Source organism: Anas acuta, chromosome 4, assembly GCF_963932015.1.
Source record: "Anas acuta chromosome 4, bAnaAcu1.1, whole genome shotgun sequence".
NCBI lineage: Eukaryota > Metazoa > Chordata > Aves > Anseriformes > Anatidae > Anas > Anas acuta.
Genome location: NC_088982.1, coordinates 14,960,373 through 14,979,045, shown reverse-complemented (window position 1 = coordinate 14,979,045; position 18,673 = coordinate 14,960,373). Strand labels below are relative to the sequence as shown.

General features: G+C 36.6%; 1 long non-coding RNA gene across 1 annotated transcript in view; it reads right to left on the bottom strand.

Moving 5' to 3' along the window:
* Positions 1–3,030: 3,030 nt before the first annotated feature.
* LOC137855618 (uncharacterized) overlaps positions 3,031–18,673 on the bottom strand; it is a 65,628-nt gene continuing 49,985 nt past the window's right edge. The window contains exon 3 of the long non-coding RNA XR_011095853.1: positions 3,031–6,510. This is a non-coding gene — a long non-coding RNA (uncharacterized lncRNA). The remainder of the gene's footprint in view (positions 6,511–18,673) is intronic.

The window sequence follows — 18,673 nt, the reverse complement described above, 5'->3', positions numbered from 1 at the left end:
TTCCAGCCTTTGTTTCTGCCAGGTACACAGCAAGCCATGCTGTGTGAGTGTATTCGTGTGGTTTGTCAAGGCCATAGACAGATGTTTTCTAGGTCTCGCTCTGCTGACTGGAGATGGTGCATTGCATTCCTCCCCCAGTTAGAAGTACTGCCCCCACAGATCTACTGGCTGGGGGCTCTTTGGATGCGCCCTTCCCTACCTCAGGTAAAGGCACCTGACCCCTCTTTATTGGTAGGTTAATGTTGCTGGCTGACTTTGCCAGATAAGATATACTTAACAATGCTTCAGCTAGCCAAACTGTGAGAACAGGAGCAGTGCAAAAATGGTGGACAACCAGGATGGCACCATCTTCAGCTGGTACTTCACAAAATGAAGACCTGCCTGTGTTTTCTGTACATGGCTTTGATACAGTCAGCTTTTGGGGAAATCATTGCAGGATATCAAGGTAGATATAGTAGATACAGAACCCAAAGACAACTCATGGCATAGCTGTGTACTGTTCATATTTCCATGCTGACAGCCGCCACATTGTTTTTCCAATTTCTTCCCATAACATTGACCACTTTGCCATAAATAGTGAGTAGTACTGAGCTCTGAGTGAACACATTTGTTATCCTAGGTTGCTAAAATTCTTATCCATCAGTAAATTCTTTTTCTCAAAATATTAATAGAACTCAGTTTTACACATCTTAGTTACTTATTAGGTTTGTAATGTGTAGCTTCTAATCTGATTTTAGAGGTCTAATATCATATCCATAAAATTAACATGATGATATAAAGTTAAAGGAGTTTTTAACACAGTTTTCATAAATATCATCATCTGGAAACTCAGTCAGCAAAGATCATCAGTGCCCCCAAAACAAAAAGGGGGTCATCATTGTAATTGAGCATTGATTACTTAAAGAGCATAGTTGTTTCTTTAGTTGATGAGGCCATCTTTCAGACAGATGTCCACTCTGAAAACAGAAACTTGTGGTAATTTACCAGACCCTTTTATATCCTTTATCAGGATTGGTTTTACCTTTTACTGTCCTGCAATACTTCAACATGGCATTAGGTCCTTACAATGGGTGACACACAGTACTTTACTGACTGATAAAGACAATTCCTTGCTGATTATATATCTTTGAATATTGATCTGCAATGAGAAAAATATAAAAAAGCATGGTTGGTTTTTCTACTCAAAAATATTATATATATGCTTGGATGTGTTGATAATAATATTTTTTATTTATTTATTTATTTTTACTAGAGAAAACTTCCTTTCTTCCTACCGTACATTATTTTGATCTTTCACTCTTGCAGGCAGAAAGAGGATATAAATAATTTTTAGAAATCCACAAAGATAAAAAAACAGCAGGGATTATTAAGCTCTTTTTCTTCACATGCTGGAAAATGTTCTGCTTCAGCATCTCATTAATAAATCTTTATTTTGTTTCTAATTCTGCGTGTGAGTGAGACCCATTATGTTTATTTTAGCAGACAATGTTACGGCTAAAAGACATTTCTACAGGAGAATATGTTAAAGAGTATGTGTCACACCTTGGATGAAACAGACTTTTAAGGAGTGAAACATTTATTTTGAGCAGCCAAAAAGTACAGAAAAAGTTTTAACGGAAAGCAAATAATTTTCAGAGTGCGATTCTCTACTTCCTCCAAACCAGAATGAAAATAAAAGGCCCAAAAGTTTCTTTTCAGAAGATGCATGTTGGCAAGAAAGCTGAATATGATAAAAGTATCCTTATATGGTGGTGATGAGAAGCATGTCTTTCGAGGGATAAATGTTCTGTGTAATGTGCTTTGACCTGAGACCTAAAATGTGAGATGACTGAGAAGTATCTGTATTCACATATTCTCTCAGTTGTTTTGCAGAGTAGCTGAAGTTGGCCTAAGTCAGCAACACACAGAAGGGAAATGACTATTTTAACCACTTACATTAAAAAAAAAAAAAAAAAGAGAGAGAAAAAAAAGTCATAGAATGCGAAAAAGTTACTGCTGTAGCCTGGAGGCAGTCATCTCAGCAGAAGGCTGGATACCAACAGTAGAGGAATGGAAAGTCCACAACAATCCCATTATAATCAGCACTGCTGAGCAACTTAAATACAGGGGTTGCTGCCAAATGCACAATAATAAGTGAATTAGATGTGTTTGCTGCCTGGGAAAAGCTGGGTGGGGATGTACATATATAACATATAAGTAAACTGAGAAGTCCTAATAGCACACAGACAGATTTTTTAAAGTCATGTGAAAAACAGCGATAGGTGAAATTTTGTAATAACTGCAGCTGTAAATCTATGGATGCAAAACTGTTAGCAGCTACTCAGACTTCTATTGATAGGGATATAAAAATAGACCTTTTTCAGCTGTTGTGTACTGTTAGCTGTTTCCGATGGGCAAAGTGCTGAATCTGCTCTTTTTTTTTTTTTTTATTTGTGATCCAGAATTATATAGTGTAGTCATACTGACATTTAATCTTATTATAGTCCTGAAATACTTGCTCACCAGCTGCAAAGCAACATTTTATTTGCCTTCATGTACTGTATGACTTCCTATAGACGAAATGATATTTATGTTTGGCAAACACTCCAGTTTATATCTCAGGTAAGATGATGTGTTTAGCAAGAATCAAAGACAATCAGAAGGAAGGTTGCTCTACACCAACAGATGAACTGTCATTCAGTCATTGCTAGGAAGGCTGCAGGAGTCTCAGCAGTCAACATGGGTGACAGTGCTTTTTGTTTGGTTGAATTTGGTTTTGTTTGCTTGTTTGTGTTGTGTTTTTTTTTTTTCCCTTCCCCCCCCCCCCCCTTTTTTTTTCTCAGAAAAATGTTTAACCAAGTTATGCTAAAGACACATCTTTCCTGGTGATATAAAACAAGTTGCTGCAACACACTGCAGATTTATTAGGAAAACACATGAACAGACAAGCCAATTCCCATTCTAGTCAGGGAAAGCTTGGTTAGATCAGAGTCTGAACCCTGGAAAACTTGCTCAGAGGTCACAAATCTTGGAGTGAACAAAGAAAAGGCTGATGTTACAGGAAAGGAAATTGGCAGATGGAAGCCAACAGACCTGCTAGCTGAAGCCTAGCAATTTGTGCCTGCCAAGCTCTGTATAAGAAAAGGTGGCTTCTTTGTCTATCACTACTTTTTGTTGTTTTAGTGCTTACTGTAGGAAAGAAAGCAAGTGCGATGAGAAAATGGTGCCACTGAAGTGTTTGTATAAGGGCCAAATTCACTGCCAATATAATTTGACATTAACTGCAAGCAATGGAGGTAACCCAGGGGCAAGTCTACCATCCTTTATTTTTCGGCTGTTTTGGTACATACTCATTAGACAGAGAGGCTTGCATTAGCCCATTAGTGTATGCTATGTTTTAATCAATTTAGTATGCATTACATTCAATGTGATGTAAAACTATTAATTATGAGGGCTGAGGGGAGGGGGAGCACTCATTTCTTTATTCATTTCTTTTTATTATTATTATTTGTTTGTTTGGATACACATACAGTTCCTTTTTTTTTTTTTTTTTTTTTTTTCCCTTTAAACACTCTGTTTGTCTTAGGGAACATTCAACCAGAGCTCTGAAGTACAGACTGACCCTCTCCCCACACTGCAGTAGGTGGGAGCTCATCCAGCTCATGCTCTGGGCTAGCTAAGCTTTATACCTGCTCTTCTGCAGGGCTCATTGGTTCATTGAGTGTTGCCCTAATTCAGCTACATGGACATTGGCTCATACCAGCTAAAACATACACTGGCTTGTGTGTTGTTACTCATTACTATATGGTCCATGTATCTGGCAGGCAAAGCAATAGCAACACTTCCAGCATGTCAAATTGTTCGTGAAACCCCCAGCTTAATTACATACATGTTGTTATTCATGGATTGAAGCAGGGTTGGAACATTTATGGCTTTGTTCTTCATTTTTACCATTTCAGTTTCTTGGTTTGTGAATGTTCTCATTAGGTTTCCGTTTCTTAACAACCCCCTTACTCTGCTTGTTAGTCCATCTGGTAACAGCCCTTCTGTGAACTTTTACAACATCACATTGCAGGGAGGATACAAATATCCTTTCCTTCTAAGATACAAATTTCTCTCATTCATTTGAATTACTTATTCCTAGCCTGCAGCAAAAGGCAGTTGTGCTGTGCACCATTAAGCATGCTTCCGTGTTGGGTTTCCTTGGGAGGATGTGAAGGAATTTTCATCCTAAGTTTCTGCTGTGAAATGTTTCTTGTCTGATTTAAATCTTATGCAATCTTCCTCTTATTAACTTGTCTTCAGCTTGCAATCTTACTTTTTTTTTTCCTCATGCTTATTGTTTTCTGTGCCAAAAATCACAAATTATGGCAAGAGAAATAGATTTTGAGATTATTTTTTTCACTTCACTTTCACTATTTTTTCATTGACGTGGTTATGTCAGGTTCTTCTTCTTTTGCAAATGGTCTTTAAAGAAACAGCAGAACTGGAGGGTACAAAGAAGGCTCCTGATGTTTTTATGAGATCTTCACACACCCTGATCATCGGTAATGAGAACATAGAGCCTGAGCTCTTCCTATCTCACATGATTATCCTTCTGACATTGAAAAAGGCCACACTATACAAAATGGTTCAAACCCACCAAGATGGGTTTTGCTGTACCGATGAGCAAATTAGCATAATGTTACATGAAGTATACATTGACACATTCTTTCACTGTTCTCATATAGTCCTATGCCTTCTCATAAACTATGAAAATAATTGGAAAGGCATGTAAATAATTTAAACCAGGAGCAGTAAGACATCAGAACAGTCTGATAGCAGGATGCTTTACAGAGCATACAAACAATTCACTCTGCTTTTCTTGTTCAGTATCAGTTATGTAATTAAATAATAATAATAATAATAATAATAATAATAATAATAATAATTAATAATGATTCCAGGTAGTTTCAGTGATTAGATTACCAAAGGTTCTCAACCTAGAAAGAAAAATGCAAGAAATTCAGATGTGTATCATGTAGTGTCCAATCTTTACTCATTAACCTGTGTAATTATCTTCTATTTTTAGTGGCATATATTTTTATTAATGAAAGGTAGCAGCTTGCTTTGCCAAAAGCAAGAGTATTGAGTGAACAGAGGGAAATCATATTTTGCACAATGATTGTGAAATCTTAATAGTATTAATTATCCATTTTTACACTCTTTTTGTTCACTTTTATAGCAAGCCAACTCAACAAATAATTTCTTACACAAGTATGTATGGAAAGTAACTTTAAACATCCTTGTTGTTTCATTATGAAACAAAAAAAAAAAAAAAAAAGAGGATGAATGAGAAAAAAAACTGGGGGAATAAACTGCGACATCATTGTTGAGGTCAGACGAATGAGGGAGAGAAATTCTATCCACACTGACCTACCTCTAAACAAGCCAGTTCTAGTCCTCAGATTAGGACAGCTAGGTCAGCATAGAGCTGTGCCAACTGAATGGAGCTAACTTATTTATACAGCCTCTGGGACCTAGGTGAGTACGCAGTGTGGCACTGTGCCATGCAGACATACCATCCTTCTTCTTGAGCTATCTTGGCTATCTCCCCCATGGCACAATGTTATGTAATATAGACGTGTTCATAGGTGACCAAGTAGCCCAGGCAGCAAGCAAATTTCAAGCAGCAAATGCTCAAAGGGCTGTAATCATTTATGAATGCTCTATTAGCACAGATATTTGTTCAGATGAACTGCTAAATAACAAACAAATGGGAAAAATCTGGGACCTTATTATAGACAATATATTAGCAGAGAAAGGAGCTAATTTCAGCCTCCTCTCCCCAGTTTGATTGCTGCTGACATATCAGCCAGCTGCCAAAAGTATAGCTGCATTTTCTGAACCTTGTTTTAATATTCAGAGGAGCATTATGTTCCGTTATTTTTCTTGTAACTCTTACATGCAAGGTACTGCATACAATACATTTTGCCCTCACTGTTGAGAAGTGTGAAATACACAACAGTTCCTTTTGATATATTTCAAACACACTGTTGTGTTCACCCATACAGAAAGCACTTCAGCGAATGTACTCTGCTCATCTATTCATCTTGATGCAGAGGTCTGCTTGGAGTTTCACACTCTTCAGTCATTACTTATATGCTGCAACACACAGTGAATTGCTTAGTAGTGCCTGAAGATCTTTCAATCTTGGGGAAAAAAGGTTTTATTTTTAGATCACAATAATTAATAACAACTCAAATTGGCAAAAGGTTTTGAGAGTATAGCTGGATGTAAGCACACATATGTACATATTTGTGGAGAAAGAGAGGCACTAGCACATGTTCAATCGTCATTCTAAAGGCCAAATCCAGCTCTCAGAAAGCCACAGAATAATAGAGCCAGTAGGGATGGGTGGGACCTCACAGCGTCTTCATTACAACATCCTGCTCAGAGTAGGGTTAGACATGACATCTCACCAGGTTCCTTGGGGTTTCATCCAGTCAAGTCTTGAAAACCCTTCTTCTATCTTCTCATTTTTTAAGAAGCCTGAGAAGGACATAGAGTCATGTAGTAACTTCAGAAAGCATTTGATATTTAGACTATTTCATGCCTGTTACATAAAACTGCTTCATCTCCATGTATAGTCTTTGGAAAGAATAAGAAACATATATTCCTCAAAATATAATCTATTTTTGGAAAATTATTTTATGCTAGCCATAAAAATCTTTGAAACTTATTCTTTTATTAAGACATAATTAAAAACAGGTAGTTTTCAAATAGTAATTTTCACATCCAGCAGTTGCTTTTCCCTCAGTTCTCATAAACTAAGTCACGTGATAGTGATTTTCCTTTATGTGGGAATGAACCTACTTTGGTCCTATGGACCAGTGGAATTAGAAAGATCTGGGTGATTTGGGAAAAATCACCTTACTTTTTCTTCTGTCATTTTCTCTGTTCAGCAGAGGGTGATGGTACTACTTCAACGCTTGTTTATGTGGAGTCTTGTTTAAGTGTCAAGTACACATTCCTAACAGCTAATCAGGCCGAATTCTACTCCTGTCTGTATGACTCCTGTTAAATTCAACAAAATGTCATAGTGTGTAAGAAAGACATATTTTATTCTGTGAATTTTTTGTTGTTTTGTGTTTTGTTACTGTTGTTTTGTTTTAGAGTGTTTTGGTTTTGTGTGTGTGTTTGTTGTGTGGTTGTTTGTTTGTTTGTTTGTTTGGGGGGGGAAGTTGATTGTTATTGTTTTTATTGTTGGTTTGTTTGTTTTGATGATACCATACCAGAGAAGATGAACCTGAGCAGTTCTACTGTTCTTGCAACTAGCAGTTCTTGCAACTGATGCAAGGACCAATTTTCAAGTTGTATGACAAAAATTTTATATCTAAGTCATATTTAACCTGAAGCATCCTTCTGGACTGTATTCTGTATTTCAAGTTTATTATGTGCTTTGGAAATAAAGCCACTCTTCTAGAAGCTCAGAATTTTTATGCCTATAATGTTATGCCCATTGAGACTATGAGATCCCATGACATAGGGGCAGAGTGGGGGACAGCACCCAGCAGTACAGCCCAGGAGACACGGTACTCTTGGCTGAAGTCAAGGTGAAGCACCTGCAGCTGCTGAGAAGCGTTGGTGAGCATCTCTGGGTGTATGCAGTACCCATTTCTCAAATACAGAGAAAAGTCATGATCTTCTCCTGGGAACACGGGAGCTGCCAGAGCTATTGTGAAGGAGATAAAGCCTCTGTCAGCCCCTCAGGAAACCCGTATCTGAAATGACCAGCTTGGCATTTGCAGGATGGAGGCCAAAACTGCGTGGAATTTAGTACAAATCAATGTATTATAGCAACATCTATATCTTTCTAGTCCTAGAAGAAAAATCAAGCTTCTATGGTCATGGTTTACAACTATAAGGCAACACAATTTTGGGCATATTTTTTCTAGTTTGGATCAATTTAAGTAAAATAGAGGAGTTGTAAGGACTTTTCTATCTCTAAAATGTAGAAGTTGTAAAAGTCTAAAAGTGTTGTTTTTAAGTTTTCTGAACACTCCCAGCCATTCCTTTGCTTCAACTGCTTTTCTCAGAAAAGATAAATATTTACAACAAGTAGAGCTGAGAGCTGAAGAGGGAGAAAAAAAAAAAAAAAACAACAACAACAACAACAAAAATTCTTTGAAAACTCTCCAACATCATGAATCCTGTGAGAGCTTAATTAAAATGAAAAAGGAATTTTCAAAGGGAGAAAACAAAATAAGATTTTTAATGGTCTATTTTTGTTCTGGGCTCATAAAATCTTTCTTTTTTTTTTCAGCTAGTTCCCCCTAAACATAAATATTGGAAGCTTTAAGATTTGTTTTCCATCTGAGGCAGTGAGTTCAAAAGCTTTTTCCAGTCAAGCTTCGAGGATTTGCTCACCAGAGTTTGGATTTCTGACACAACTAGTGAGTCTAGAACAGCAAATATTACCGTGAAATTAAAGTTGCCATTTCTTGAGAATGATGATTAAATAGTAATATAACACTACTTAGAAATAGGGGAACCTGTTTGTTCCAGCCACCACGATGCAGAAGGGTCAAGGTCAACCAAACCCTACATACATATCACCTTAGGCGCACATGAAAAAGGTTATTTCTGCAGCCAACCTCACTCAGAAAGCAAAATGCATATCTACCTCCCTTTCACCAGCTAATTGACAATATGGGTGCTGTTTCAAATGTGAGTCCAGAGCAATACATGAATGTTTCAGCCCATATCAAGCCTAACCTGCTCCAGCACCACAGACCATCCACTTTCAGGGTACTGCTAGTTGACATTTCAAAGAAAGAGAAACTGCTGGAACATGGAACAGTGTTTTTGGATATCCACCATTCCTGGCAAAAAAAAAAAAAAAAAAAAAAAAAAAAAAAGCCCCTTCAGTCCAAAGTAGGAACAAAGGAACAATAGCATGCCAGTGTTTAAGTTTCAAGCCTTGTCCAAACAATCTAAGTGACAAAAAGTTTCAAATAAATCAATTTGCTTCAGTCTTTTCTGCAGTAAACTGACACTGAACTACATAAAGCTATTAAAAGCCAAGCAAAAAGGGATTGTTTTCCAGAAGGTAGCATATGAACATGGAAAGGCTATACAGGAAACCTACAGCTAGACATGGAAAACTTTCAGGTGACAGACCTTAGTGCTGGGATCAGGTAAGGCACAGCATGAGCCGAGATGAGGAGATGCCAGGGAACAAACTGTGGACTACAAAGAACAGATTCCAGAATAGACTCTGACACAATCTGGAAACCATGCACTTAAGAGCTGAGAAAACTGAACAAACATACAAAAAAAAAAAAAATATATATATATATATATATATATTATATATATATATATATTATATATATATATATATATATTATATATATAAATATATATATATATATTATATATTATATATATATAATATATATATATATATTATATATATATATATATATATATATATATATATAAACATATATATAAACATATATATATACGTAAACAAGATTTGTTGTTTCTGAACCCCACTGCAATACCTCTGTGTATATTATTCTACTCCTATCAAATACCTCTGACAGGGCAAACCTTTAAAATGTTTGTGTGATTTTGCAGCTTGTTTAAAGAGTACTTGAAGGGTTGTGAGAATCTGCAGAATCCATAAAGCAGGTGACTGGGTCAGTGGGTACCCACCATCAAGAAGCACTGTATATTTGTAGCTTAGGTTGGGACTGTTTCCCCAAAGCCTGGGTGAACTCTCCCAGTCATATACCCTGTCTAAGGACAAATAAGGTTCAGCAACTGTGTACCCTCATAGCATTCTGGGGAATGCCAGTTCACCTGGGGCTTGATCAGATCCATGTCAGCTTCAGTCTGTTAAACACCATCTTGTTCCTTGAATGGTAAACATCACCAAGACCTAGCATTTGTTTCATAATATTAAATCACAATGCTTTATTCTCCAACAATTCCTACAAATTTTATTCTTGTGAAGAAGGCCCATCTTTTGATTCTTTGTCCTCCTCATCTGCCACCATCTATCTTTTCTTGTACTCTTGCACTGGTTCTGTGTGAATGGTTCCATGATCAACATGAGTTACCTCTCATGCACACCTCACATATGTATTGATATGAAGAATGAGGAGACAGAGCAGAGACCATGTCAGTTCTTTCCTTGCTTACACTGGCATTATTGCAGAACTGATTCTGATTTCAAGCAGTTTAAAAGAAAGAGGGATTAAGCACTCTGAATTTGTTCCCAGAATCAGCTGTCTGTTGGAACACTGCTGATTAGACACGATAAAACTTGCCTGGAAGAATGCAGCAAACACCCGTCAGAGGCAGAGAGCAACTCCAAAGGATTTTGCCAGCTTCCATGGAAAACACTCTTCTGGCATCTCTCTGCTTCTTATTCTCTGCTCAGTGAAATACACTATAGCACCCCAAGTATAAAAACCAAACACCAATCCATAGAATGAAATAAGTCATCAGGTTGTCAATTACCATTGCTGTTTTCCCACTGTATGAGCAACCTTCTGTCTTCTCACTTTGCTTATCACTTCCATTACTCCTTTACTCTCACCATCTACCAAACTAAAATATCCTTTAGAAGAAAGATTCATAGCCATGAGTGGATCAACATAACCTTTCTCCCCAAAATCCCTTTCCGTGAGTATTTATAGTTAATGAAGATACCATTGTGCAAAGTTAACATTTACTACACAGCTGAGAAAATGAAGGGGTAGCATGACTCTTACATGCCAACTAATGATGAAAACATGGTTACAAAATCCTTTCTGACTTCAAAAGCATATACACAAACTATTACAGCTGCTGTTGCAGGTTTTCAAAAACACCAAATATAAGTAGCACTCTTCTGCTCCATCATGAAAGCCTCTGAGCTCAAGCCCTAGTAACTGTGTGTTCATGCAGTGTGGACCAGATTCATGGCATGTGCAATGGAGAGTCCAGTGTCATTACACTTTTGATGAATATTTCAGTCTTCTTGTCTAAACAATGTAATGTCAGGGCCTGCGTGAGAGTGTCATGGTAGATAGTTTATTTTGCAAATGATGGATTATTACGTTCCACTGGAGGGAGGCTTTAAAGCCTAGTCTTACTGCATTTGACATTGTGATTGACCAGATCAACTAGTAGGTATATATGTAAAGGGTCAGCTATGTGTCCAACATTAAACACAGAAATTAGCAGTAGCAGGGTCTCTTTCAAATTGGAGACTCAGGACCTGGCCCAATATCCTTTCAGATAGCACTGTTGTATTCATTCAGAAGCTCCCTGAAAGTGCTTTTAAGTCAATGTACTTTCTTCTGCACTGCTTTGCCAGTCTTATATGTGGTGGACATATTTCCCCTAGCAGAAAAAAGTGATGTGCACTTGGTTTTGTTTCCAGAGGTCATTTATGGGACAAAATCAGTCTTCTACATGACTAGCTGAGGATTAAAAAAAAAAAAATATTTTGTGCTAGACTTGTTTTAAATATTGATGGCAAGATTTACTCAAGGTTGTATGAGGTTACCAGTGGCTTATGCAACTGGTCAGCACAGAGCAATGTGCTGATCGATTTCCCTATTTTACTATTTTATAAGGAATCCTTCTGGTAACTGGTCCAATGACTGGTCCATTTTTTCCCCATTTATTTGTAATTTAACCTGGGTACTTAATGAATTACAGAAATGGACAGAAATTAGCTCATTACCCCATAAAGAAAATATACTTCTAATTAAAAACTATGAATATGGGTCACACTTTGCAGAAGGAAGCATAAGTCAAGCATCGTTCTTTTTGATTTGTTCCAGGTCACTGTTTTTCTCTGCCTGGCTGCAAAACATTAATGGATCGTCATGATAAAAATTCACTTTTGCTTCCATCTGTTCTATTGCACTTGTAATGTCGTTTTTACTTAATGTATCTTGAGTCTACCTCACTCCCAGCTGCAAATGCACCACACTTTTTTAGAATAAAATTGAATCCCTTTTGGTCTTGCAAATGCAAGTAGGAGCTGCAGACAGTTTTCTTTGCAGCACTGGCAGCTTTAAGTTTTAGCATATGTTAGTGTAATAAATTCATTCATGACAATTGAGTCAGTTTTCTAGACACTGCAGTGGGTTCCTCTAATCTAAGCTGTTTCTATTGACATTAACTGAGAGCTTCTATAGCAAAAATGGAAAAAACAACAAAGTCCATGGGGAAGCTTTTTGTGTTTCAAGGATGGAGACATGAAAAGGGAACTAGAAATGTTTTCCTAGTAAAATAAGGCCTGAACAGGTCTTTAATATATCTTTTGATAATCTTTAATAATCTTTTGACACTAATGAAAGAGAGGAGATTTGGACCATTCTGTCATTGTGTTGTTAAAAAGAAGCTTTTTAAGACGTTGGAGAGAAAAGAAAGAAGAGCAATAATTAATGTTGAAAAGAAAATATCAATAGAATAAATCTGCAGAAGAGAGGATGTAACCTTTTTCTGATTCTGCCTCTCTTACAGACCAGTCATTTTCATGCAGCCCCAGATATCAGCATCAGTGGTTAGTTTAAACTGCTAGTTTAACAATTACAGTAGAAGTTATGGTCCCCAGTTTGGGAACAACTGGAACAGTTGATGGGATTAGTGCCAGTTATGTGCATTGTGGCAGCACATCAAGATCTGAGGTGGATCACTTTTGGTGAATACCTTCTGTTACCTAAAATGAGTGGACAAATGTTGGCTTAAGGTACTTTCAGTTCAGATTTTAGTCAAGGTAGACTGAGAAGTAACAGCAAGATAATCCCAATATATTTAATAAGCACAACAGTTATAAGAACCAGCCACCCACGTATTGCCAAATGTTCTGTGATTAATATTTGTATGCCTTTCTGTGCAGCTATCTCTTCTGAGCAAGTTATCTGATCTTTTAAATTGGTATGTTCTGTGGATCTTTCACCTATCACAATGCCTGACACCTTAGCAGCTAGCAGTAATACATCTGAGATGCTCTTGAAAAGCCCTGGGGCAGAGAAGGGGAATACAGTAACTACTCAAACAGATACTTCTCATGATGAGTGGGTTTGTGGCAGGGCTGTTCATGTGATTTCTGTGAGTCACAGCGTTTCTCTGCTCATCTTGACTTGATAGATTTGGATTGCCATTGTACCCTGAAAGCTCATACAGCCCCTACACCTGCCAGCTGTGTCATGCCTCGTGACATGTCTCTTCTCTTCACACAATGTTCTGGAGGCTTAATTGGAACACCTTTCATCTAGGCACCATCCTGTGGAAACCCACATGATGTTAAGCTGTATTTTTTTCCTAGGAATGGTAACAGACCCCAAGTCAACCCCCACAGAAATAGTTTGTGATTAGGAAATTAATTGGGATTGAGGCTCCTTAGTCAACTAATCGCTTTTGAAAAATTGCCCTGAAAGGCTGAACTAAACTAAACTAAAATACCTAAGCTTCTTTTTGAAGCTTTTCTGTTAGTATTAATATATATATATATATATATATATATTAATATATATATTAATATATATTTTATATTAAAATATATAAAAAATAATATATATAAAATATATATTAATATATATATATGGGTGAATAATTTTACTATTAGTCTGGATGTTGGTCTCTCCCCATTCTTCCCATTCCTGACCAAACTAATATATATATATATATATATATTATAATATATATATTATAATATATAATATATATAATATATAATATATAATATATAATATATAATATATAATATATAATATATAATATATAATATATAATATATAATATATATAATATATTATAATATATATATTATAATATATATATATATATATATATATAATATATATATATATATATTAGTTTGGTCAGGAATGGGAAGAATGGGGAGAGACCAACATCCAGACTAATAGTAAAATTATTCACCCAGGATAAAGAAAACATGTCTGCTAGATACTATGCAAAAGGACAATTTCCTTGGTTTATATTACATACATCTGAGAGCAGAGAATGAAATCCACATCCCTTCCATCAAGGTGAATGCTCCAGTCAAAAAGCTTGGTACTTATATTCAAGCTTTTTTTTATCTGGCCGAATGGATATTTAACTACACCATGCAATTTGGGCCAGTTTCAAGGCAAAGGACCAAGAATGTTCGCATCCACCAATTTCCTTAAGCTGGGAGGTTTGAACATACCTTTTGTAGATGTGGTTCTACTTCCCTTTGGAAAAAGGCATATTTCCCTCCTCTTCTGTGAATAACTTAACTGGGAAACTTCTACTTTTACTAGGTAAGAAGGGTCATAAGACTACTTTTGCTAACTTCCAAAGCTTTGTCTCAGTGGCAGTCTCTGAAAGAAAGGCATTAGGTACCTGCAGGAGCAGACTCAGGGCTGTGAATCCTGAGCAGTGGGAAGTAGCTCCACTCAACCCAGGCTGAGTGACTTGGGGCACATATTTCTCCTCCTGCACCTTTTGTGAGTATGACCTTTTGTCAACCTGACTCTGAGCAGCTTAATTTTTTGATGCATGCTTAACCAATGCATCATTTTTGGAGCCTGAGGCTGTCATTTGAGAGCTGTGAATTCGATTAAGCATCTATACACCTAAAGGTTAGGAATCATGACGCTATGATTCATCCAGTTCCTTCTGGAAATATCCTATTAAGGGAAGAAGCAGTGGATGCTCCTTCAAACCTCTGGCAAATTGAACCTAAATAAAGCAAAGTGTCTTCATCCAGACAGATGCTGGGGAAAACACTTAGATGGATCATGAGGCAGATTTAGCATATTCACCATATCCTCCTAGCTTCCCTGTAAGTACTCTGACTCCAAGGAGACTGCCTTAGCTGAGTGAAACACAGCATTGGTGGTATCACTGTCCATCTGTCATGACTATGCAGGACCCCTTGCGGAGCAAGGAATAAGTTCAGGTTAAATACAAATGAGAAGGAGTCTGATTATCTCATACCTCTGAGGAAGGTGCTGCCCTAGAAGGATGGGGAACAACTTCGAGTACCAGAGGCAGTTTATATGTTTTGTAACAAAGAGCCACTGAATAAAACACATAACCAGCTTTGGGTGCAAAACCTGAAGTCAAGCTCACATTTTCCCTGCATCCATAGTAATGAATATTTAACAGCTTTATTGAGTTTAAAAAAAAAAAAAAAAAGTAATTTCAAGTCTGATGTACAAAATGGTGCAAGTGGGGTGCACGTTTTCTTCTGCTGATCTTATAATCTTTTGAATTTCCCTTGAACAAAGCTCTACTGATGTGACACACAGCAGTCATTCAGTCCTGTCAGAATTCATGCTATGTATTACTTGTTCTGAAACCCAGCAGTTGTTTTACATTAAAACCAATAAAACAATTGTCATGTTTTATCTAAAAAGAACCTTTCCCAAAGTGCTAGATTCTATTCTCAAGAGAATAATGCATAGATTACAATAAAGCTTGAATATCTGACCACTCTACTTATATACAGGGGCATAGCAATGGAGATTTCAGGTTATACAAATATTTGTATACACTGCACATCTGAGAGCTGAATGTGGCCTTGAACTGGAAAAGGATTAAAGAAGTCAGTCTCATTTCTTCATAAAACCTCAGGCTCTTTGTGACGCTAGTAGATTGTCTGAGTCATAGCTCCATATGTATAAACCATCACTAGTGTTTTCACACATTTCAGAATAAACATAAATGAATTGTAAAGTCATTTGTTCAAGGAAATGCACCATCTCCAAAGCATGTATTTTTGCTCTTCTAGTAATCCAATGAAATTAAATGTTGCAACAAAAGACTGGCATGGTTTCTGTTTTTTTGTTTGTTTGTTTTTGTTATTTTCTAAGTTGTTATGGGGTTCATTGTTTAGTATTTGGCTTTGTTTTGTTTTGTTTTTACATAAGCTTAGTCTATTACATAAGCTACCAAGAAGTATTTTTTTTAAACTGAAGGCCCAAAATACTCATTTCCATGTCTTTTCAAAAATATGCTAAGATACATTTTCAACACAATGAAATAAAATTTTAAAACAAAATTTCTAAGATGTTATGAAATGTTCCAACCCTACATACAAAATCTTTCAGGTTTATGTTGCAACTTTCGTTTCATAAAATAATAAGGACATAAACCTGTGCTTTGGAGATGCTGAAGTTCCTTTAAAAAAAATAGCTGTAAAATTGATTTGTATTAATTCTAAAACATAATGGGAAAGAAACTATAGCTCATGAATATGAAGGTAAGATTCAGCCAGCCTATTAGTTTCACAAGAAGCCTAAGGTTTTATGAAGAAACTGAATTAATATTTGTTCAGCACTTTGAAAGTGTAAAGAACAGTGTAAGTGATTATTAATTGTTAGCTTTACTATTAAAAATGGAAACTAATGCCTGTGCAAAATAAATGTAATTTAGAGTAATTGCATAAGAGAGTCCACAGGTAAGCTATAAGCCTAATAATGGAAGCCTTAAATTTCATAATCTGAATAGAGCAGTTGGTGGAGCTTGAGCATTGCTCCATGCAGTCCCCTCCTACACTTGCCTGAGTCTGAGTTAGATCTGTGACTCCTAACTAAAAACCTTGAACATATACCTGAAGTATATCAGTTTTAGAGAGAGACAAAAATAAAGACCAAAACATTTAAAATTGAGGTGACATCATACTTAATATTTAGGATTTTAATGCAAGGAGGAATCCACAATTTCTAGAGACCATGAGGACTTCTGATACCTCTGAAGGACAGGTATGATCAGGTGAATGTCTGTACCTTACAGAAAAGTCAAAACCTTTCTTGTTCTTTCTGTCTCTACCAAGTAATCTTTAATTCCTCTGAGAGGAGGAATAGCCACTCCCCAAAAGACTAAAGCTTGGTGGTCTGACATTATTTTGAGTCACCAGCAAAACCCTGGCTCTTCCTGGCCTTCAGCCACTTGGAGAGGATGAGAAGAGGATAGTGTATGGTTTGACAGCTTTCAGAAAGATTACTATGGCCCTTAAGCCGGGGAAAAAAAAAAAAATAAGGACAACAATATTCCAATCTTGTTTCTCTTGCATTTAAATAGAAAGGATAATCATGACTGCTGGTCCTGTCAAACTGTTCCACTGCCTTGACTCCTTCCCCCTCCCCCCCCCCCCAAGGATTTAGGTGAGGGAACACAGTTTATGGACCATGGCTGGATGGGGGAATGAACAAAGTGCTAAAGTGCTAATTAACTTGTGGATGAGGCCTGCTAGTGCAGCAGTTTTTAGTAGTGCATTATTCAACACCAGCTACCTTGAAAACTTTAAAATAACAAGCCTCTGAGGGAGTTTTGACACCACCTGGGTTAGACAGAAACTAAGAAAAGATTTTCAAGATTATACTTTCCTGTTTAAGTACCTAAATTCTGCCTAAATCCCATGTTAGGCATCAAAGTCCTTTTTGGATTTGGTTCTAAGTACTTCCTGTACTGGGACATAATATATGGTCCTTAAAATACAGCAACTCATCTGTTTGAATTTTACTAGCTAACCCTCATTGCAATGATTATCTGATCCCACTGTATTGATAGAAAACACATGCTTCAGGCAATACCATAAAATTCAAAAATAGTGAGTTTTACAGACACCAGACAAAATGCCTAGATAAATCTCAGTATTTAGTGTATACACTAAGTAGCTGACTTCATTTCTCAACTGCCACAGATTTAGTCATTATAAGGATATTACTGAAAATAATTTTGAATGATTTATGAGACTCATATAGATTCAGCGTAATGTTGAGAAAATGGTGTTAATTTACTGCAGAGAGTGGATGTGGTCTCAACTCTTGCAGGCAGAATTAGTTATTTTGTTTTATAATACAAAAAAAAAAAACAAAAAACAAAAAACAAAAAAACTCATCACAGAAGTCTTCTATATGTTTTCAGCTACTCAGTGGAGAACAACTGCCAAAGTGGCTATCACTTCCACTTTGCTTAACTGACCTGCTTAGAAATCAATCCTGCTCTATCAACTGTGCTTTTTTTTGGTTGGTTGGTCAGTCAGTTAGTTGATTCCTCTGCTAGCGTCTTTGTTCAAAGCCTAAAAAGATACTTCTGAGCCACCAAAATAAATAAATAAATAAATAAATAAATAAACAAATAAACAAACTGTTGTGAGTTAATAAATACAAAACCTTTGTTAAACAGCCAATAATTCCAGTACCATCCCCAGTCGGGCACACACAGTGGGATCTCCAATGTTTGTTCCACGAATGTTTTCTGTACAAAATCAATTCAACTAGCAGGCTAAAACACTCTGGCTGAACACTCACACTATCTCAATGGCCAAATTCAAAACAGCATGTGGAGTGATATGCTCAGGTGGAAATCTGCTTCCTGCTTTTGAGTATCCTGCTCATCTCCTTTCTTCATTTGAACAAATGAAGAAAGCTCCTGTGTGAACACAGGTAAATCTGACTGCACTCACATATTTTCTGCGTCAGAGCCTAAGGCTATTAAACAAATTGCCAGGAACAACAAGATTTGCTTTCTGAATTGATCATGCTTAAGAGTAAGGAGTTGTTGTCCACTGACAATGCCATAATATTGAGGCATGGCCAAATTTTACTACCAGCTTTGAAACTTTTTGAATACCTAGGGGCTCCCAAGAGTAAGGAAAATGCATGTGGGGCCTTAATGTGGTGTTTCTACCACTTTCTACTGAAGT